We start from the raw sequence: 16,561 nt of genomic DNA, 5'->3' as shown, positions 1-16,561 counted from the left end.
GATCCCTCTGTAGTCTGGTGAAATGTGCCAAATAATTCAGGGACCTCAGAGTAAAGGCCGCTGAAGTCAGGGTGCGCTTCCGTGCGGTCCATGCTCCTAGACTCCTTATTAGGAGGATGGACGGACGTTGAAGCCTCTGCCACGTCCTGCTGGGTAGCAGATGCCACCACCATGGCATCTACAGCCACGCCTTTCGTTAAGAACTCCTTCTCAGGTGGGGCAGACAAAAATTTGTTAGGGCGAGAAGGCACTGGTTCCACAGTATCTGGATGTTCCCACGCCCTCCGACAAACCAAATCCAGGAGCTCGTCAAAGGGCGGAGACACCCAGGAGGCGGAGGGCTGAGCCCCGAAGGCCTTGAGGAACACCGACTCATCAGCGGAGGGGGGTTTGGAATTCCAGCCGCCTCATTGCTTAAGGATCTCTAGAATGTCTGCAAATGAGACATCATCCGAGGACGACTTAGGGGACCCCTCCGCATCATCAAGATCAGTGTCCGATGTAAGAGACTCATCGGGGGAGTCCACGTGCTTCCTCTTGCACGATCTCTTCCTTGGGGGCTCCTCCGAAGACAACTCCGAAAGACCCTCAGGAGGAGGGGAACCCCAGTGGGGTAACCTCAGGCCCGGGCTCCGCTGCCTAGAGACAAGGGAACTGCAAAAGACCGGGACTCCATGCCCAGGGAAGGTGCCGGTAAAGCCGTAGAGATGGCTGAAGAAGACTTGGCCAAGGCACTCCTCATAGCTCTGAAAGCCGGACCCCCAGAATCCTGGGAGGGTCCGGTCCCGAGCCATGATAGCAGACGGAAGTCCCGCGGCCGAAGCACCGAGAGGGAGGCTTGGAACCGACAGCATTGGTCCCAACGTCACCCCGGGTCCGGCCGAAGAAGTCTGTGTGCTAAACTCGGACCCAAGGCCGGGGTTGGAGTAAGGGTCAGAGCCGACCCTAGATCTCCACTGGCTCCATCAGCACCTGCTCCGGAGCCAAAGCGGTCGGAGGAGGAATGGCAATGGAATGGGCTATCGGCTCCGAAGCCAAGTGGGTCGGAGCCGAAACAAATTTCTGAAAGACTGGGGACTGGAACAGTCTTTGGAGCACCCTGTCTATGTCCGAATCTGACATCCTTGATGACCTGGAAGAGACCGAATAGGTCCGAGTAGGCCTCTCCAACGGCTCCAAGGGACTAGGGGACCGGCTCCGAATCGACTCGACAATTATCGGCACTGAAGGAGTGTCCAAACCAATTTCCATCGGTGCCGAAGAGGGCTTCGGCGCCGAGGAGGAAGTGTCTGAGCGGACGACCTTCATCGGCTCCGAGATCAGTGGAGCCGATGAAGGTGACCCGCCTCTCGATGCCCCAGCCGTCGGCTCCGAACCCAGAGGAGTCGAGGCTGGAGGAATCGAGGCAGACCGTTCCGCCCTCGGCTCCGAAGTCCGTGGAGCTGAAGGAGAAGCCTGCCTATGTCTTTTGGCGGTCGGTTCCAACGGACTGGTCGGAGCCGACGCCCTTTTCTTTTTAGCAGGAGAAGGAGAGGAAGCTAATGCCTCTTCAAATGAGGGTTTAATAAGGCCTTTTAAAATAAGTTTATTTTTCCTCTCTTGGAGGACCCTCGAGGAAAACGCGTGACACACACTACAGGACTCCTGCAAATGTTTGGCGCCCAAACAGTACACACAGAGAGAGTGGTCATCTGTAATAGACATTTTGAAGCTGCACTTAGTGCACTTCTTAAAACCAGAAGGCCTAGGAGCCTGTGACATTATGGCAACCAATCAAGAGTAACAGCCGAAAACAAAACACACTAATTACCACAGAGAAAAACTTTTCTCTCTCTTTTTTTTTTTTAACCAAGAACTGTCACAAAGAAGAAACTAGACAGGATCCAAGAGTCCTTAAATACAAAACTGAACTTGAAGGCAAAGTAACTGACAGGGGAAGGCCCTTCAACTGAGAGGAAGCCTCTAGTCAGAAAAAAGGCGCAATCACCACACAAATACTTCACAAACAATATCAGTCATACACAAAGAGGCTAAATAGCCGTTAAAACAGCTTTTTTGTTGAAAATCTAGGAATTCCCTGACAGGAAAGTAAGTGAAAAACACTACTTAGCTCAGCCAGCTCGAGACCACGTCTTTGCTTGATAGCGGCAAATGAGATCTGGGGGACTGGTAGTGGTGCATCCTGGGATATAGTAAGCTCAGCCAATAAGAGACTTCACTCTTTGGCATAAGCGTGCCGAGTCGGAGCCGAGGATCGGCTCCGAACCCATCAGTCAGAATGTAGGCGAGATAGGATCACATAACATCCATTAATTCCGTGTGCCTCGGTCCAGCAGAGCTACTGCAGTGATCCTCCGGGGTAAATTTTCTGTTTCCATCCACTCATCAAGGTTTCTCTTGAAGAGTGTTAGTGAGGGTTTGAATCCTGTTCCAAAGCATGGGGAGTCTCTGGGCCAGGAATCTATCCTTCTAGCACATCCTATTTATTGTTGTGGTGAGGTTTAGATCCCTAGAGAGTGTGGCTTTTGGGGATTTTTTTTTTTTGTTTAGGTGGAGCATGTCCATCAATTCTGGGTTGGACATGGCCTTGTATGTCAGGCAGAGATCACCTCTGAGTAAGCGGTATGCAACCGAGTACAGCTGGAGTTTCTACAGTCAGGCTGCATAGGGCATATGTTTGAGGCCAGTAATCCTCTTGGTGAGGTACTTCTGTGGTCTTTCCAGCTGTTGCAGGTGTCTTGTAAGATACATCCCAAATGGGGCATTGTACTCTATGATGGGTCCGATGAGTGATGAGTAGAGGGGCACAATACCCTCTTTTGTTCTAGATGCGAACCCTTTTGTGATTAGGTGGGCCACATAGAAGGATTTTCTAACCACCGTGGCAATATGATTATCAAAGGAGAGAGTACTATCTACTTGTGTCTCCAGGTCCCTTATTACATTTTCTGTATTTAGGGGACTACCACGTCTGTGGTAGTTCACAGGTACTTTGTTTTTTCCAAAGGGGATGACTATGCACTTTTTGGCATTTAGCTTGAGGCCATAATTTTGACACCAGGTATCCTTCTCAGTGAGACCCTTCTGGAGGATGACTGTATCAGCTGGAGAGTCAATTATGGCCCCCAGTTTGCAGTCGTCTGCAAACTTGTTCAGCCATTGTACTCCTGTGCTTGCCTGTACCTCTGAGAAGTATATACCGAACAGTAGGGGTCCCAGGACTGAGTCCTGGGGGACGCCACTTGTAACTGGTTCAGAGTCTGACCTAGAGCCTGTAACTCTCACCGTGTGGGTTCTATCCGTGAGCCAACTGGCAACCCATCTCATGACGTAGGGGTTTATGTTCAGGCTGGTGAGCTTGTCTATAATACCAGAATGGGGAATGGTGTTGAAAGCCTTTGCGAGGTCTAGGTAGGCAGTGTGGACCTCCTTTCCCTCATCTAAAGCCTTGGTAACTGTCTCAAAGAAGTCCACCAGGTGTAGGAGGCATGATCTGCCCTTAACACAGCCAAACTGGGTAGGGTCCAATGTTTGAAGGTTCCCAATGTCTCTGTTAATGAATTCCATGATGATGCGCTCCATAGCCTTGCGGACCAGGCTAGTCAGGCTTATAGGGTGATAGTTCCTGGGGTCCGTTGTGGCTCCATCTTTGTGGAGTGGGATAACTGTTGCTGTGCGCCACTCTATGGGTACAAAGCCTGTAGAGAGGCTGAATTTGATCAGTGTGTTTAGGTGAGGGGTTAGTTCATTTTGGAGCTCGTGTAAGACAGCCTGGGATACCGTCTGGTCCCATTGAAGCTGTAGTTTTGGCTTTGGATACGGCTGTTTTAACCTGCGTGTCAGTGATTGCTGGGGCACTACATTCTTCTGGTATGGTTAGTACGAAAGCCAAAGATATAAACAATAAAAAATAAGCCTGGAAAGAATTTTGAAGAGCACATCAGCAAAAGTCAAGCTAGGGCAGAAAAACTATAAGATCACATTAAAGTGAACATGACTATCAAATTGTTACATGCTGCAACAGTCAGACCAATAGACAAAAGTTGTACAAGGGGTTTTACCAGTTAGTCGTACAGAGTGGCAGACAGGTCTATATTGATGGTCAAACAGTAGTAGGAAAGTTGTTGTTTAAGGCATAAAGATAGGGATACCATGAGAGTGGCAATAGAAGAAGCACTTTAGATAATTGTTTGATGTTGCTCTCTATAGGGAGAGGACTGTAAGAATAGCTGAAGAGATCTGGGGAAGGGTATGTAGGAGCACAGCATTCAGAGTAAAAGGCAAGGGGCTTGGTAGCATGAGAAAATTCTCATTGGTGGGCTTAGTGCTGTCTGTAACAAGGTTGGATTTCCAATCCCAGATCATCATGCTCAACTTTGCCTGAATTTACCCTGCACATTCTGTTATACCAATACCATATGTAACACAATGGCATTGACGTTCAGTTAGTCATTAAATATTTTGTAACATCATTTTCTGTATTACAGTGAAACTACTGCATTCAAAATTCTAGATATTCTCAAATTTAACAAATCCACCAGTATTTAAGATGCAACTCTACACAGATTCAGTCAAGCCAACACCAGCTGGGGCAGTACATTACCAACACATTCGACCACTATAAAACAGTCAAGTATTATGACACACATGGAATTCATTATATTTACTTTTAATAACATTCAGCTGATCATAAGGCCTTGCATAAATATTAATATTTCCTCTTTGAAGTATCCCACTTCATAATGATATACAGAATAATTTCTAGAGTGATCTCCTCTTTTGTATAATACATCCACCAATATCAATACACAAATCTCTTTGAAGACTCAGTTAAGAAAGTACAGTTGTGTAAACGCTTACCATAACAGTAGATGTCCTTTCCTTCACTACTGCAGTATTCTTAACAGGTGGGATTCCCTGCTGTGGAAACCCAAACATCCAGTCAATCTACTACTTGTTGCTTTTAAAAGGTAAGCCAAATGTCACCCAAAGACTCCTTGTGTAGCACAAGGCATAAAGGTGATTCTCAGGCCTACCATAATCAGAACTGAATGCCCCAGTAGGAACACAGTCCAAGAAAACCAGAGGTAATCTGTACATCCAGGAAGTCAAAAGACTAGGGGCAGGGAAGGAGGGAGCTAATACTGCAGCACTGAAGGCAAGGACATCTACTATTATGGTAAGATTTTACACAACTGTGCTATGTCCTTACATTCACTGCTGCAGTATTCTTAACAGACGGGAGAGTGCCAAAGCTCAAAAGGAAATTTGGAAGGGGAAGGCATAGAACAGACCCTAAAAACCCAATGAAGAACAGAACTAGCAAAACCAAGCCTAGCTCTAGAAATACCATCCAACCTGTAGTGCTTGGTAAAGGTATGAAGTTCTGCCTGAAGAATAGAATTAGTATCTAAGCCCTTGAAAAAAGCACCTGTATAAGCCACAGCTCTAGCAATATGAGCCTTAACTGAAGAAGGAAGGCTGTTGCCATGACAAGTGTAACAAAAGGAAATAGCCTTAGAAATCCAAGAAGAAATAATTTGCTTGGATACAGCAAGTCCCAAAGAAATAGGGTGAAAAGAAACAAATAACTGATCATATTTTCTATTAGCCTTAATCTTATCCAAATAAACCCTGAGTTGCCTATGCATGTCCAAAGTATGCAGTACCCTCTCACTATCAAGACAGCGGACAAGAGGAAAAAAGTAGGCAGATTAATAGACAGATTCAGTGATAGCTCAGGTGGCCATGGTGGTGCAGTGGTTAGCACTGTTGCCTCACGGCATAAAGTTCTCTGATTTGTAGGTGGCAGACAGGTCTATATTGATGGTCAAACAGGTGTCAGTCAGTGGTGTGGATGAACTACTGTGGCAGGACTAGCCACCCAGCATTGTAAACCTTGGCTCAAGATGACAGTCACTGTTGAAGTGACACCCTGACCCCATGTGCAAAACTGGGGAAAAAGGGGTTGAGGATGGATGGATTCAGTGATAGTTCATTAACCACCTTAGGCATAAAAGAAGGGTTAGTGCTCAAGGACACCCTGTCCTCACTCAAAACCAAAAAAGTAGTACAAGCCATAAGGGCCTGTCTGGCAGATGTAAGAGCTAACAAAAGAAAAGTCTTCCAGGAACAATGTAGCAGGGAAACTGAAGCAGCAGGCTCAAAAGGAGCCTCAGCCAACTTCTCCACAACAAAATTAAGATCCCAGTGAGGATGAATAGGCTTCCTGGGAGGTCTAGTTTTAAGGATGCCTTTGAGAAATTGTTTAACCTCAAATCTAGAAGCTAAAGGGGGGAGACAAGGCAGACAAGCAGAGACAGCTGATAAGTGGGCCTTAATAGAAGTATAGACCAAACCAACATTCAGCAACTCACACAAACAAGAAAGAACCAAAGAAACATCCACAGTAAGTGGGTCCAGGTTACAAGAGAGACACCACATACAAAAACCTCTTCCATTTGGATAAGTAGGACTTCCTAATAGTAGGTTTCTTGGCCTCCTGCAGGACTTGCAACACATCCTCAGAAAAAAAGTGTCTGAGGAATCAGAATCCTATCACCCACAATGTCAGATGAAGTATGGACAGGTGGGGATAGACGAGACATCTCTTGTCTTGTATGATTAGATCCACCCTGTGAGGTAGCTTGTAATGATTGGTCCTGCCTAGATAAAGAGGTAGAAGGAACCAATACTGTAGTGGCCAAAATGGAGTCACCAACAAGATTTTGTAAGCATCCTGTTGAATCTTGAACAGGACTTTCAGAATGACAGGAAGGGGAGGAAATGCATAAAGAAACATCCCCTTCCAAGAAAATGACAGGGGGTCCACCGTCCACACCAGAGGACCTGAGACTTTGACACAATACAGACATGAAGTTGTCTGTTCAGAGGGGAAGCAAAAAGATCCATTTGAGCAGTACCCCCCTGGTGAACAATGTCCAGAAACACATCACTGTGAAGAATTCATTTGTGGGGCCGAGTTAAGGACCTGCTCAGAGCGTCTGCCACAAGGTTCTGACCGGAAGGGATATAAACTGCCTGAAAAGTCGCTTGATACTTGGCAGCAAGATCCCATACCAGAAGTGCCAGCCAGAAAAGAAGATAAGATCTCGTTCCTCCATTTGTTGATATGCCACATTACTGTGGTATTGTCTGTGAACATCTTGAGAGGCCCTGGTCAGAAAAGAGGGTGAAAGGCCTGAAGAGCCAGCAGAAGAGCTCATCTCTTAACACTGATGTGCTGCTTCTGCTGAAGAGGCGGACCACACCCCCTGTACTTTTAGGGAGCCAAATGCCCCCCCATCCCATGTCTGAAGCATCTGTGAACAATTCCTGAGAGGGAATAGGGGGATGAAAAAGGATCCCTGGATTCTGAGACAACTGCTGAATCCACCAGTGAAGTTTCAGTTTGAGACAAGGAAGAGGAGAAACTACAAAGTCTAGAGGATGTGCATGTTGGAGCCACAATGACTTCAGAAAACAATGAAACTTTCTCTTGTGAAGTTTGGCCAGAGGGAGCATCAGAATGGTGGATGCCATGAAACCCAGAGCTCTTAGAAACTCCCTGGTGATAATGGGAGCCAGAGGAAGAAGAGTTTGAAAGAAATAAATGAGAGTTATGGCCTTTGGATGGGGCAGGGATGCAAGCATTGGCACCATCTGAATCCTACAAAGCAGAAAAACATGATCCTGAGAAGAAGTCAGAGAAGACTTTTTGAAATTTGTAGGAAACCCAGGCTCGGAAGAAGGGAAACAACAAAATGAAGATTTTGCAAAAGGGTTTCTGGAGAGGATACCTGAATCAACAAGTCATCTAAGTAAGGAAAAAGTTCGATCCCTCAAAACCTGCAGAAAGCAATCACTGGAGCAAGGCATTTGGTGAACACCTGTGGGGCAGTAGAAAGGTCAAAGGGCAAAGCAGAGAACTGAAAATGCCAGGAAGCAACAGAGAAATGCAAAAAATTCCTGAAAAGAGGATGGATCGGAATATGGAGATAAGCATCCTTGAGATCCAGAGACACCATATAGGCCTGAGGAAACAGAATCTTTAGAGACAACATCTGAAAGGAAGGCACTTTTAGAAAAGTGTTTAGATGAGAGAGGTCTAGAATAGGTCTCCAAGTGCCCTCTTTTTCTGGGCACTAGAAACAGTCTGAAGTATAATCATTTCCCCTTTGGGATACAGGCAACACTGAAATAGTACCCTGAGCTGAGAAAATTTGAAGAACCTCTTGGAAAAAGGGAAATTGTTCCCAAGGAGACTGAGGAATGCCCATAAAAGGACGATGGGATGTCCACACCATGAAGTACCCCTGAGGAATAATCAACAGAACCCAAGAATTCTGAGTGATCTGAAGCCAACAGGAAGAGAAAGATGAACACGGCTGAGAAGAGACTGAAAGTCATACAGCACCTGGTTTGTCCAGAAAGGAAAGCTTTGGCATCCCTGAAAACTGAGAAGCCTTAGCAGGAGGAGCCCGTTTACCACTCTTCATACCTTTAGTAGAAGGGCGGGATTGCCTATGAACAAAGGCAGGCTTAAGCTGGATAGTTTCTCTGACTTTTAGGCACAGGAGAAACAAACATGTGTTTAAGCTCCTGTAAGGCCTTACTCTTATCCTGAAGGGACTTCAACAAACCAACAGCAATTTCCCCAAACAAAAGTTTAGAATCCAGAGGAGCATCCATCAGCTTAGCTATAATACCATCAGTTATAGAGGTGGAAACCTAAGCCAATACTACCTCCTCATCACTGAATCAAAAACAGCAGCCCTAGAAGAGGCATTTCCTGCATTAAAACTACATTTAATAGAATGACGAATGACTTGAGAGGAAGTCCCTAGCAAGGAAAGAACATAAGTTTTAACCTCGGAGTTTGGAAAATCAGAAATAAGTTGACAGACCTGAGAAAGAAGTGCCAACACATACCTAGACATATGGGTCTATTAATAGCCCTAAAACCTAGGATAGCAGAAGTGTAAACCCTCTTACCCAACTTTTCCATAGTTTTGCTACCCTTGTCAGAAGGCAATAACTTGGGCAAAGGAAGTAATTGAAACGGTTTATCAGAGGCTACAGACTTGACAGATGGATCAGAAGCAGGACATTTATATAGGAAAGAACAATCCTCAGGCACCCTATAAAACATGTCAGGCTTCTTTGGAGCAGGGTACAGCAAATCAGGTGCATGAGAGGAATTGGAGAAAGCATCCAGCAAAGCAGCTAAAACAGAAGGAATAGCCACAGATTTAGGGGAATCCAACTGCAGCAACTTACAGTATCCTCTTATGGATATCAGAGACCTCAGCACAATTCCACTTAAAAAAAAATCCATCACCCTAGAAACACATCCCCAAAGGAAATTTCTTTAAAAGGAACATCTGGACTAATAGATGCTTCCTCCTGTGACCCATAATCTAAAGAAGGAATTTGAGTAGAATAAGTCAGGGATTCATTACCTGAATCAGACTCATCCTCATAAGAATTTTTTTGTTTCTTCTTTAAGGGAATGTCCCCTCCAGAAAGCTGAGAAGGCTCAGACCCAGGACAGCAATTCAGAACTGCAGTAGGAATTCCTTCACCAACCAAAAGCTGAGGAACTCCCTAAGGCCCCTCGGAAAAAATCAGCCATGGTTCCCCCTGAACATCCGAGACAGGCACCTGCTGTCAGCCAGACCCTCACCGGCCTCTAACACTGTTGCAGCAGAGAAATCTGACAACACAGCCAGGCGAGCCTCCAGGTTTGCAATGACCTTGGCAGAAACACCTGGCAGAGGCTGGAAGGTGGAAGATTCCAGTCGTACCTTTTTCACCTTCTTTTTCCCTAACAGTTGACCCTTGGGGCAGGGGATTTCTTTCATTTTATCTTTAGAGAGAAGCTCAAGATGCTGGTTCACAAGATACAAGCAAAGGGAAGAAAGTTTACTGTAAAGGGTTTTTGGAACGACTGCCTGACAAACAGAACAAGAAGTACGGTGATGAGAAGCTCCTAGACAAAAAGACTCTTACTGTGGCAGTCTTTATGGGGAATCTGCTTCCCACACTGGCGTTTGCCCTTCTTGGATGACATTAACCCTAAGGAGCACTAGAAAAAAAAAAAAAAAAAATCCCCAATGGGGCACTTAGCTGCAACAGAAGTCAGCAAACATGTGTAGTCACTGGTGAACAAAAATGTGATCAACTGTCAGAAAGCACACAGGCAAACAGACAGATGGTAAAAAGATAACGTTCAGACCGGAGGCAAAGAAGTTCTGATTATGGTAGGCCTGAACGTCATGCTTTTGCCTTACACTATGGAAGAGCATTTGGGTGATGTTTGGCATACCTTTGAAAAGCAAAAAGTAGTCTTTGGTAAACTGGTCAGATGTTTGGGCTTCCATAGCATGGAATCCCATCTGTTAAGAATACTGCAGCAGTGAATATAAGGACATGTATAGCTATATCACCAAATGAGCGTCATACATCACCATTCAACCTTCAAGAATCCCTCATTTGTTTATGTACTGCATCACTGTGGCATTGTCTGTAACTGCTCATAGTAGTCCTGGGGACAACTTATGACTGAGAGTTGAGTACATTTATTACTGACAATATCACCTTGTTTGTGAGTTTTGGTCTTTTTTGTTCTAAAGACTCTGTATTTTTACCCCCACAGACACAACCTCCAAGCAAAGTCCAAGGCACCTACTGTTCCAGGCTGTTCTGGAGCTAGAAAGGAGAATGGGAGATCTGGATTCAGACAGAACTGGTCTGTCCTCTAAAGCAGTTTCATTTTTACAAATCCCAAAACTGGAATTTGAAAAGTTGGGGGAGTTGATGTTGGGACAATACAGATTTTAGGCACCATTGAATCGTTCTCAAGCAGAGTCTAGGTATCATGAGAATCATATATGTCTTGAATCCTAATATCCTGAGAAACTCCCTTGCTGAAGTCCTAGATTGAGTGGAAAAACTCAAGAATAGATTTAGATATAGAACTACTTTTTATTGTGGAAGAAAAGCTCTTTGAAATGAAATATCTCAGGAGACGCTCATGGAATACAATTCTGTGGGAAGGAGTCGAACAAGACTTTTGAATGTTATTTTATAAACCCAGTCTGGACAGAAGATCTCTTAACCCAACTGAGAGATTCTGGACACTTTGAAAAATACTCTGCAACTATAAGAAAATAAGTCTAAATAAGGAAAAATGCAAATAACTTAGAGTCTGCAATACACTATCATTGGATCTAGATGATTTGTGAACATCCATGGAGCACTGCATATCCAAAATGGTCAAGAAATCTGTGGCTATAGGAATATGATGATAAGCATCCTTTAAATCTAGGGTTATCAAAAGAAAAAAAACTGAAGGGGAGGTAAGAGATTGTGAGGGGATTATCTAGGACTGATCTTAATGAGCCTTCTTTCATTGGTACCAGTAACGTCCTTGAATAAAAAACTTTCACCTTCAGGCAAAGTAAAACAAGTTCTATTACACCCAGAGTCAGCAGATGCTGAATGACACAAGGGGAAAAACATGTCTTATCTGGTGGATGAGGAGCAATATCCTGAAAAGGAGGGAGTAACTACCACTACCATATCTATCCCTGATGGTTTACTCTCAGAACACATTTGTCTGAGATTACCTTTTGACAAAAAGAGAAATGGACAGACAAAATTTGAAGAAGAATTAAATATTTCCAAGCTGGGAAGTGAGGTTACAATTTCTAAGTCGTCATTTGGACTTGTTGGACTGTCCTTGTTTCTTGAACATTTGCTTATTCTGGTTTTTGTAAAAGGATCTTGAGTTAGGGATAAAGCCTTTAACAAAGTTAGAGAAGGAAGGATGAAAAATCTTGTTCACCGCTTGAATCAGTTTCCTTCTCTCATCACATCTTTTCAGGACTCCAGCAACAGATGGTACAAATACAATCTCCCTATCAAGGGGAGAATTCAAAATGTCAGCCTTAATGCCTTCAGGCAAATTCTGAGAACATAACCAAGCAAACCTTAACATACCATAACAGACCCAGTAGTTGCTGCTCTATTAAAGGCATCAGTTGAGTCATAAGCACACTTCAAAGAATGATTGGTTATTTGAGAAATAGTATTTAGAGATGATTTTCTTCAGAAAAAGGAAAAGCGGCACAAATATTCCTCATATTTTAAAAGAAGCAAGCAAAAGCTATAACATGTTAGCCTAACAATTAAGAAATCCTAAAAATAAGAATGGCAGAGTAATACAATATTTCTCACATCTATCAGAACGCTTTCCCATCCTTGTAAGAGGAGGAGGGATTAGCATTAACTAAATGTTTAGCTGAATAAAGATTTGACAAGAAAATTACTGCAGGGTCAGATCTGGGATTAGAAAATAAGAATTTATATGACAGAGGAACTTTATACAATTCATCTGCCTTTCTTAGGGGCTGCAGGCCGTCTTGTCAGGCATGTTCCAGGCTGTAATTAAAACATTCTCCAAGGTTGAAAGAACAAGAACAACATGAGTAGACTGAATAATTCCAGTTGTAATACTTTTTCAAATAAACTTGCATGTCACTATGTTACCAACACAGTTTGTCTTAAATATGGTTCAGAAAAAAATATTTTTTTTCTAATGGACAATTAGAGAAAATATTCTCCTCAGAATCTGAAATCAGTTGCCTGAGGAAAAACAGCAGACTTTGTTAATCAATTCCATCTTCTTCACAAGGGGAATCCTTAGAAAGTGAAAAATTCATTTTTCTCCTATCAGTGAATCCACAATGAGAAGGCTTAAAAGTCCAAACTAAGCTCAATAAATCTTCCCTGTCTAGAATCTCCACAGAAGCCGAATGACTCATGTGAGGATCACCAATCAGGAGAACAGCTATCCTAATCAAACTAGGCAGAGAAGCATTCCATGCTCCTTCCTCCATGACAGACATGAGTGGTTCTCTCATGCTTGGCAAGGACTCTCCAACAGCAACAAAGACCATGTTCAACCCCCAGTTCATAATGGCTGAAGATAATACACCAGAGAAAAATAAGGAAGATGATGAAAGATCTGAGGAAACAGAAATGACCACTGCACAGTCCAGGCTGTCTAGAAATTTTCTTTTTGTGTCTGGAGGACAGAAGAGCTGAGTAACCAGTCAGTTGTTCTTTGGTAAAGCCAAATAAGAAGCCTGAAATACAGGTAGTAATTGGTAAGTATCAATACAGTATTGTATTCTGTGACCAGCACTATGCACACTTGTCACACAATTTGCATAGCTTTTATCATTAAAATTTAGACTAAATATTAACAAAACACAGGCTTGCTCTAAAATAAAAATTTACCACACTTTTTAACTAACAAAAAAGTCAAATGACATTCCAAAAATAGTTTTTGTCAGGAAATTACTGTTTTAGTGAAAAAAAATGTGGATTTTTTTATCCTTGAACAGAGCTTATCTGTCCAGCAATGCAGAGCACCAATCCTTGAAAGCTCATAAGAGGAGCACTTTTTGGTGGCAGAAAAGCTCTGAAGGGCTTAGCGACCAGACCACTAAATTTTCCTGCCCTACTTGAGCTATCAGTGATTTGGGCAATGTAAAGTGCCCTCAAGTTTGGAAGCTGGCCAGCTGTTATATCCTAGGCAGGACATAATAACTGAGGCTACTGAAGCAGTGATCTAATGATGAACATGTGTAAAATCTTATAACCTGAAAAAGAGAGTATGGTGCAGAAATACATTAAGGCATAGGAAGTGGGCTGTGGAAGACAGTCTGACAAAATGGGACTACTTGACTAGAATTGTACATGACAAGTTGAAAGAAGCTACAACAAGAAATAACTATAAATAGTGAACTCTGCTTAAAAAAAAAAAGATTAAAGTAGCTTGGGCAAGATTCTCAGATACCACTAGTTTGAAAGTGGGACATAGGAACCCTGGTCAGGAAGGTTAATCTGCAGAGCATTATGAGTGAAAGGGAATCCAGTAGTAGCTTTGGAAAGTGTCAGGTCCTATCTACGTTGCTTCTGCTGTCCAAAGGCATTAATCCTGATGTCAACAGGGTTAGATCATGCCATACCAGATACTCAAACTCATTATCATGCTTCTCTGACAAAATATGTGGAGTTTCCTTGCATTGCCTGCATTTCGCTTTCACATCATATTTCTTTACAATAAGTAACACTTTATGCAATCTTATTAGTGCCTTGTACAAAGACATTCTAAATATATATTTTTTGCAAGGGTTTGTAATCTGATTCCACCTGAATCTCATCACTGACACATTCATGGAATTTCTCATACTCATATACTACAGTTAAAATGTATTTTCTGCCTGAACATATTACCTATCTGCACCTATAAAAGCTCTTGACTCACAGACATTAATTCCCTTACAGGATCACAATTCTTATAATATCCAAGTGCAAGATGAGTGGCTTATTCATATCACAGTATTTTAAACATGAAGCATCTGTACCTAGGTTCTTTAGCATTTCAAAACTCTTTTTGATCACAACTCCAATCTCATGCTAAATACTGCTCAAACAACTTTCTCATAGGCTGACTACACGTTATGCAACTCTTCTGTCTGAACTCAACCTAAAATTCCAATTATAAAATCTTCCAAGCCCTCAATTACCTGTGCAACAACTCTTTGAAATACATCTAGTGCAGATGAAACATCAAACAGATGCTTGGGGAATTTGTACCTTCCTTATGATGTTATTAAATGTTCACAAATTGCATGCAGCCTTCTATCTCAGTTAGATACTCGAGTTTGACTTTAATACTGAAAAGAAATTGGCATTTGACATTGTTGAGACCACTTTGTCAAGTACAGGTTTCCTGACTGCAAGTATTATCCCATTCTTCTGCAGTCTACTTTACCAGACCCCTCAATTATATGGCCACAATATATTTTAAACTATAACGTGTTACAAAAATGTGCTTTTTCCCCATAGGAGGTCAGTAAGTTGTAAGTTGGTCATCTGGGTATTGTGAAATAAAACTGCATCCATTTAATGACTTTATTCAAGTCTTACAAAGTTTCACAATAGAAACCATCATATTAACAGCCATTCTGTTGACTCTAATGCATCTTAACACCAAAGCTTTCCACACACTTCAGTTTACATTGTGTTCTACTCCAGGACACTACTGGTACTTTTCTTGGAGCATGCATCTCTGGCATAGCAACAGGCTTTGTTTTTAAGTATTTGCTTATCAAAGTTCTCAAACATGTAAATGAATTAGTTAAGAATGATACAACTGCTATGGTTCTGTAGCACTCATATATATATATATATATATATATATATATATATATATATATATATATATATATATATATATATATATATATATATGTGTGTGTGTGTGTCTGTGTGTGTATGTATGTGTATATGTGTGTTTTATATATATATATATATATATATAAATATATAGGTTCATAGCAATATAGGTTCATAGGTAGGTACTAGGCTATCGGCCCTAGGGCCCATACAAACCTAGCCAAAAAATGTACAGTACAGTTTTGTACCTACCATAAATGTAGATGTTCGAGGATCCACATTGCTGCAGTCCTAACTATTGGGTAGTCCGCTGTCCAGTCGGCCCGAATACCAAAGTATATGGCTGACGTCGGTCAGGGCGCATTAGACTGACGTCAGTACGTCAGGGTACTAATGCGCATGACCGACGCCATATCCTCAGTCTTTTCTTGCCCCAGATGTCAGAAGACCCTGAAAAGATAAGGCCAAAACCAAAAACTCCCAACATATCTGCATCAAAATATATATATATATATATATATATATACAAAATATACAAAATTAGCAAAATATAACCTCACCTACACAACCACCCCTAAACACACAGGGGAAGGAGGGAGGGTATGGACTGCAGCAATGTGGATCCTCGAACATCTACATTTATGGTAGGTACAAAACTGTACTATGTTCTTCATTCCACATTGCTGCAGTCCTAACTATTGGGTAGAATCCCAAAGCAGAGGTAAGGGAGGCTGGCAAATCATAAGGAAGCAGGAGCTGATAACATGCCTTGCAAAATAGCTGTGGCAAAACCAGCCCTAGACTTAGAGTAGAGAGGAAGGTGGTAATGCTTAGAGAAAGTATGCACTGAACTCCAAGTAGCTGCCTCCAAAATATCCTTAGTTGCCACTCCTTAAAAAGCTGTTGAAGTGGCAGTAGCCCTAGTGGAATGAGGCCTAATCCCAGCTGGAATCTCCTTGCCATGATGGGAATAACAAAATGCGATGCAAAACCCAATCCACCTAGAAATAGTTTGTTTTGATACAGGCTTGCCCTGAGAACTCAAAGCAAAAGAAACAAACAACTGCTGAGACTGCCTAAAATCCTTAGTCCTGCTCAAATAATAACGCAATTGCCTGTGTACATCTAAAGTGTGCAAAATCTTTTCCCCTTTATTTTGGGGATCTGCATAAAACGTAGGCAAATGAATAGTTTGGTTTAAAGCCACACTAGAAACCACTTTAGGCATAAAGGAAGGATTAGTGCGTAATGATACCCTATCCTTATGAAAAATCAAAAGGCTCAACCGCCATAAGGGCCTGTAACTCAG

This window comes from Protopterus annectens, chromosome 13.part0 (genome assembly GCF_019279795.1).
Source record: "Protopterus annectens isolate FY-2018-M chromosome 13.part0, PAN1.0, whole genome shotgun sequence".
NCBI classification, from domain to species: domain Eukaryota; kingdom Metazoa; phylum Chordata; order Ceratodontiformes; family Protopteridae; genus Protopterus; species Protopterus annectens.
The sequence above is the reverse complement of the archived record's forward strand: the minus strand, read 5'-3'. Positions refer to the sequence as shown.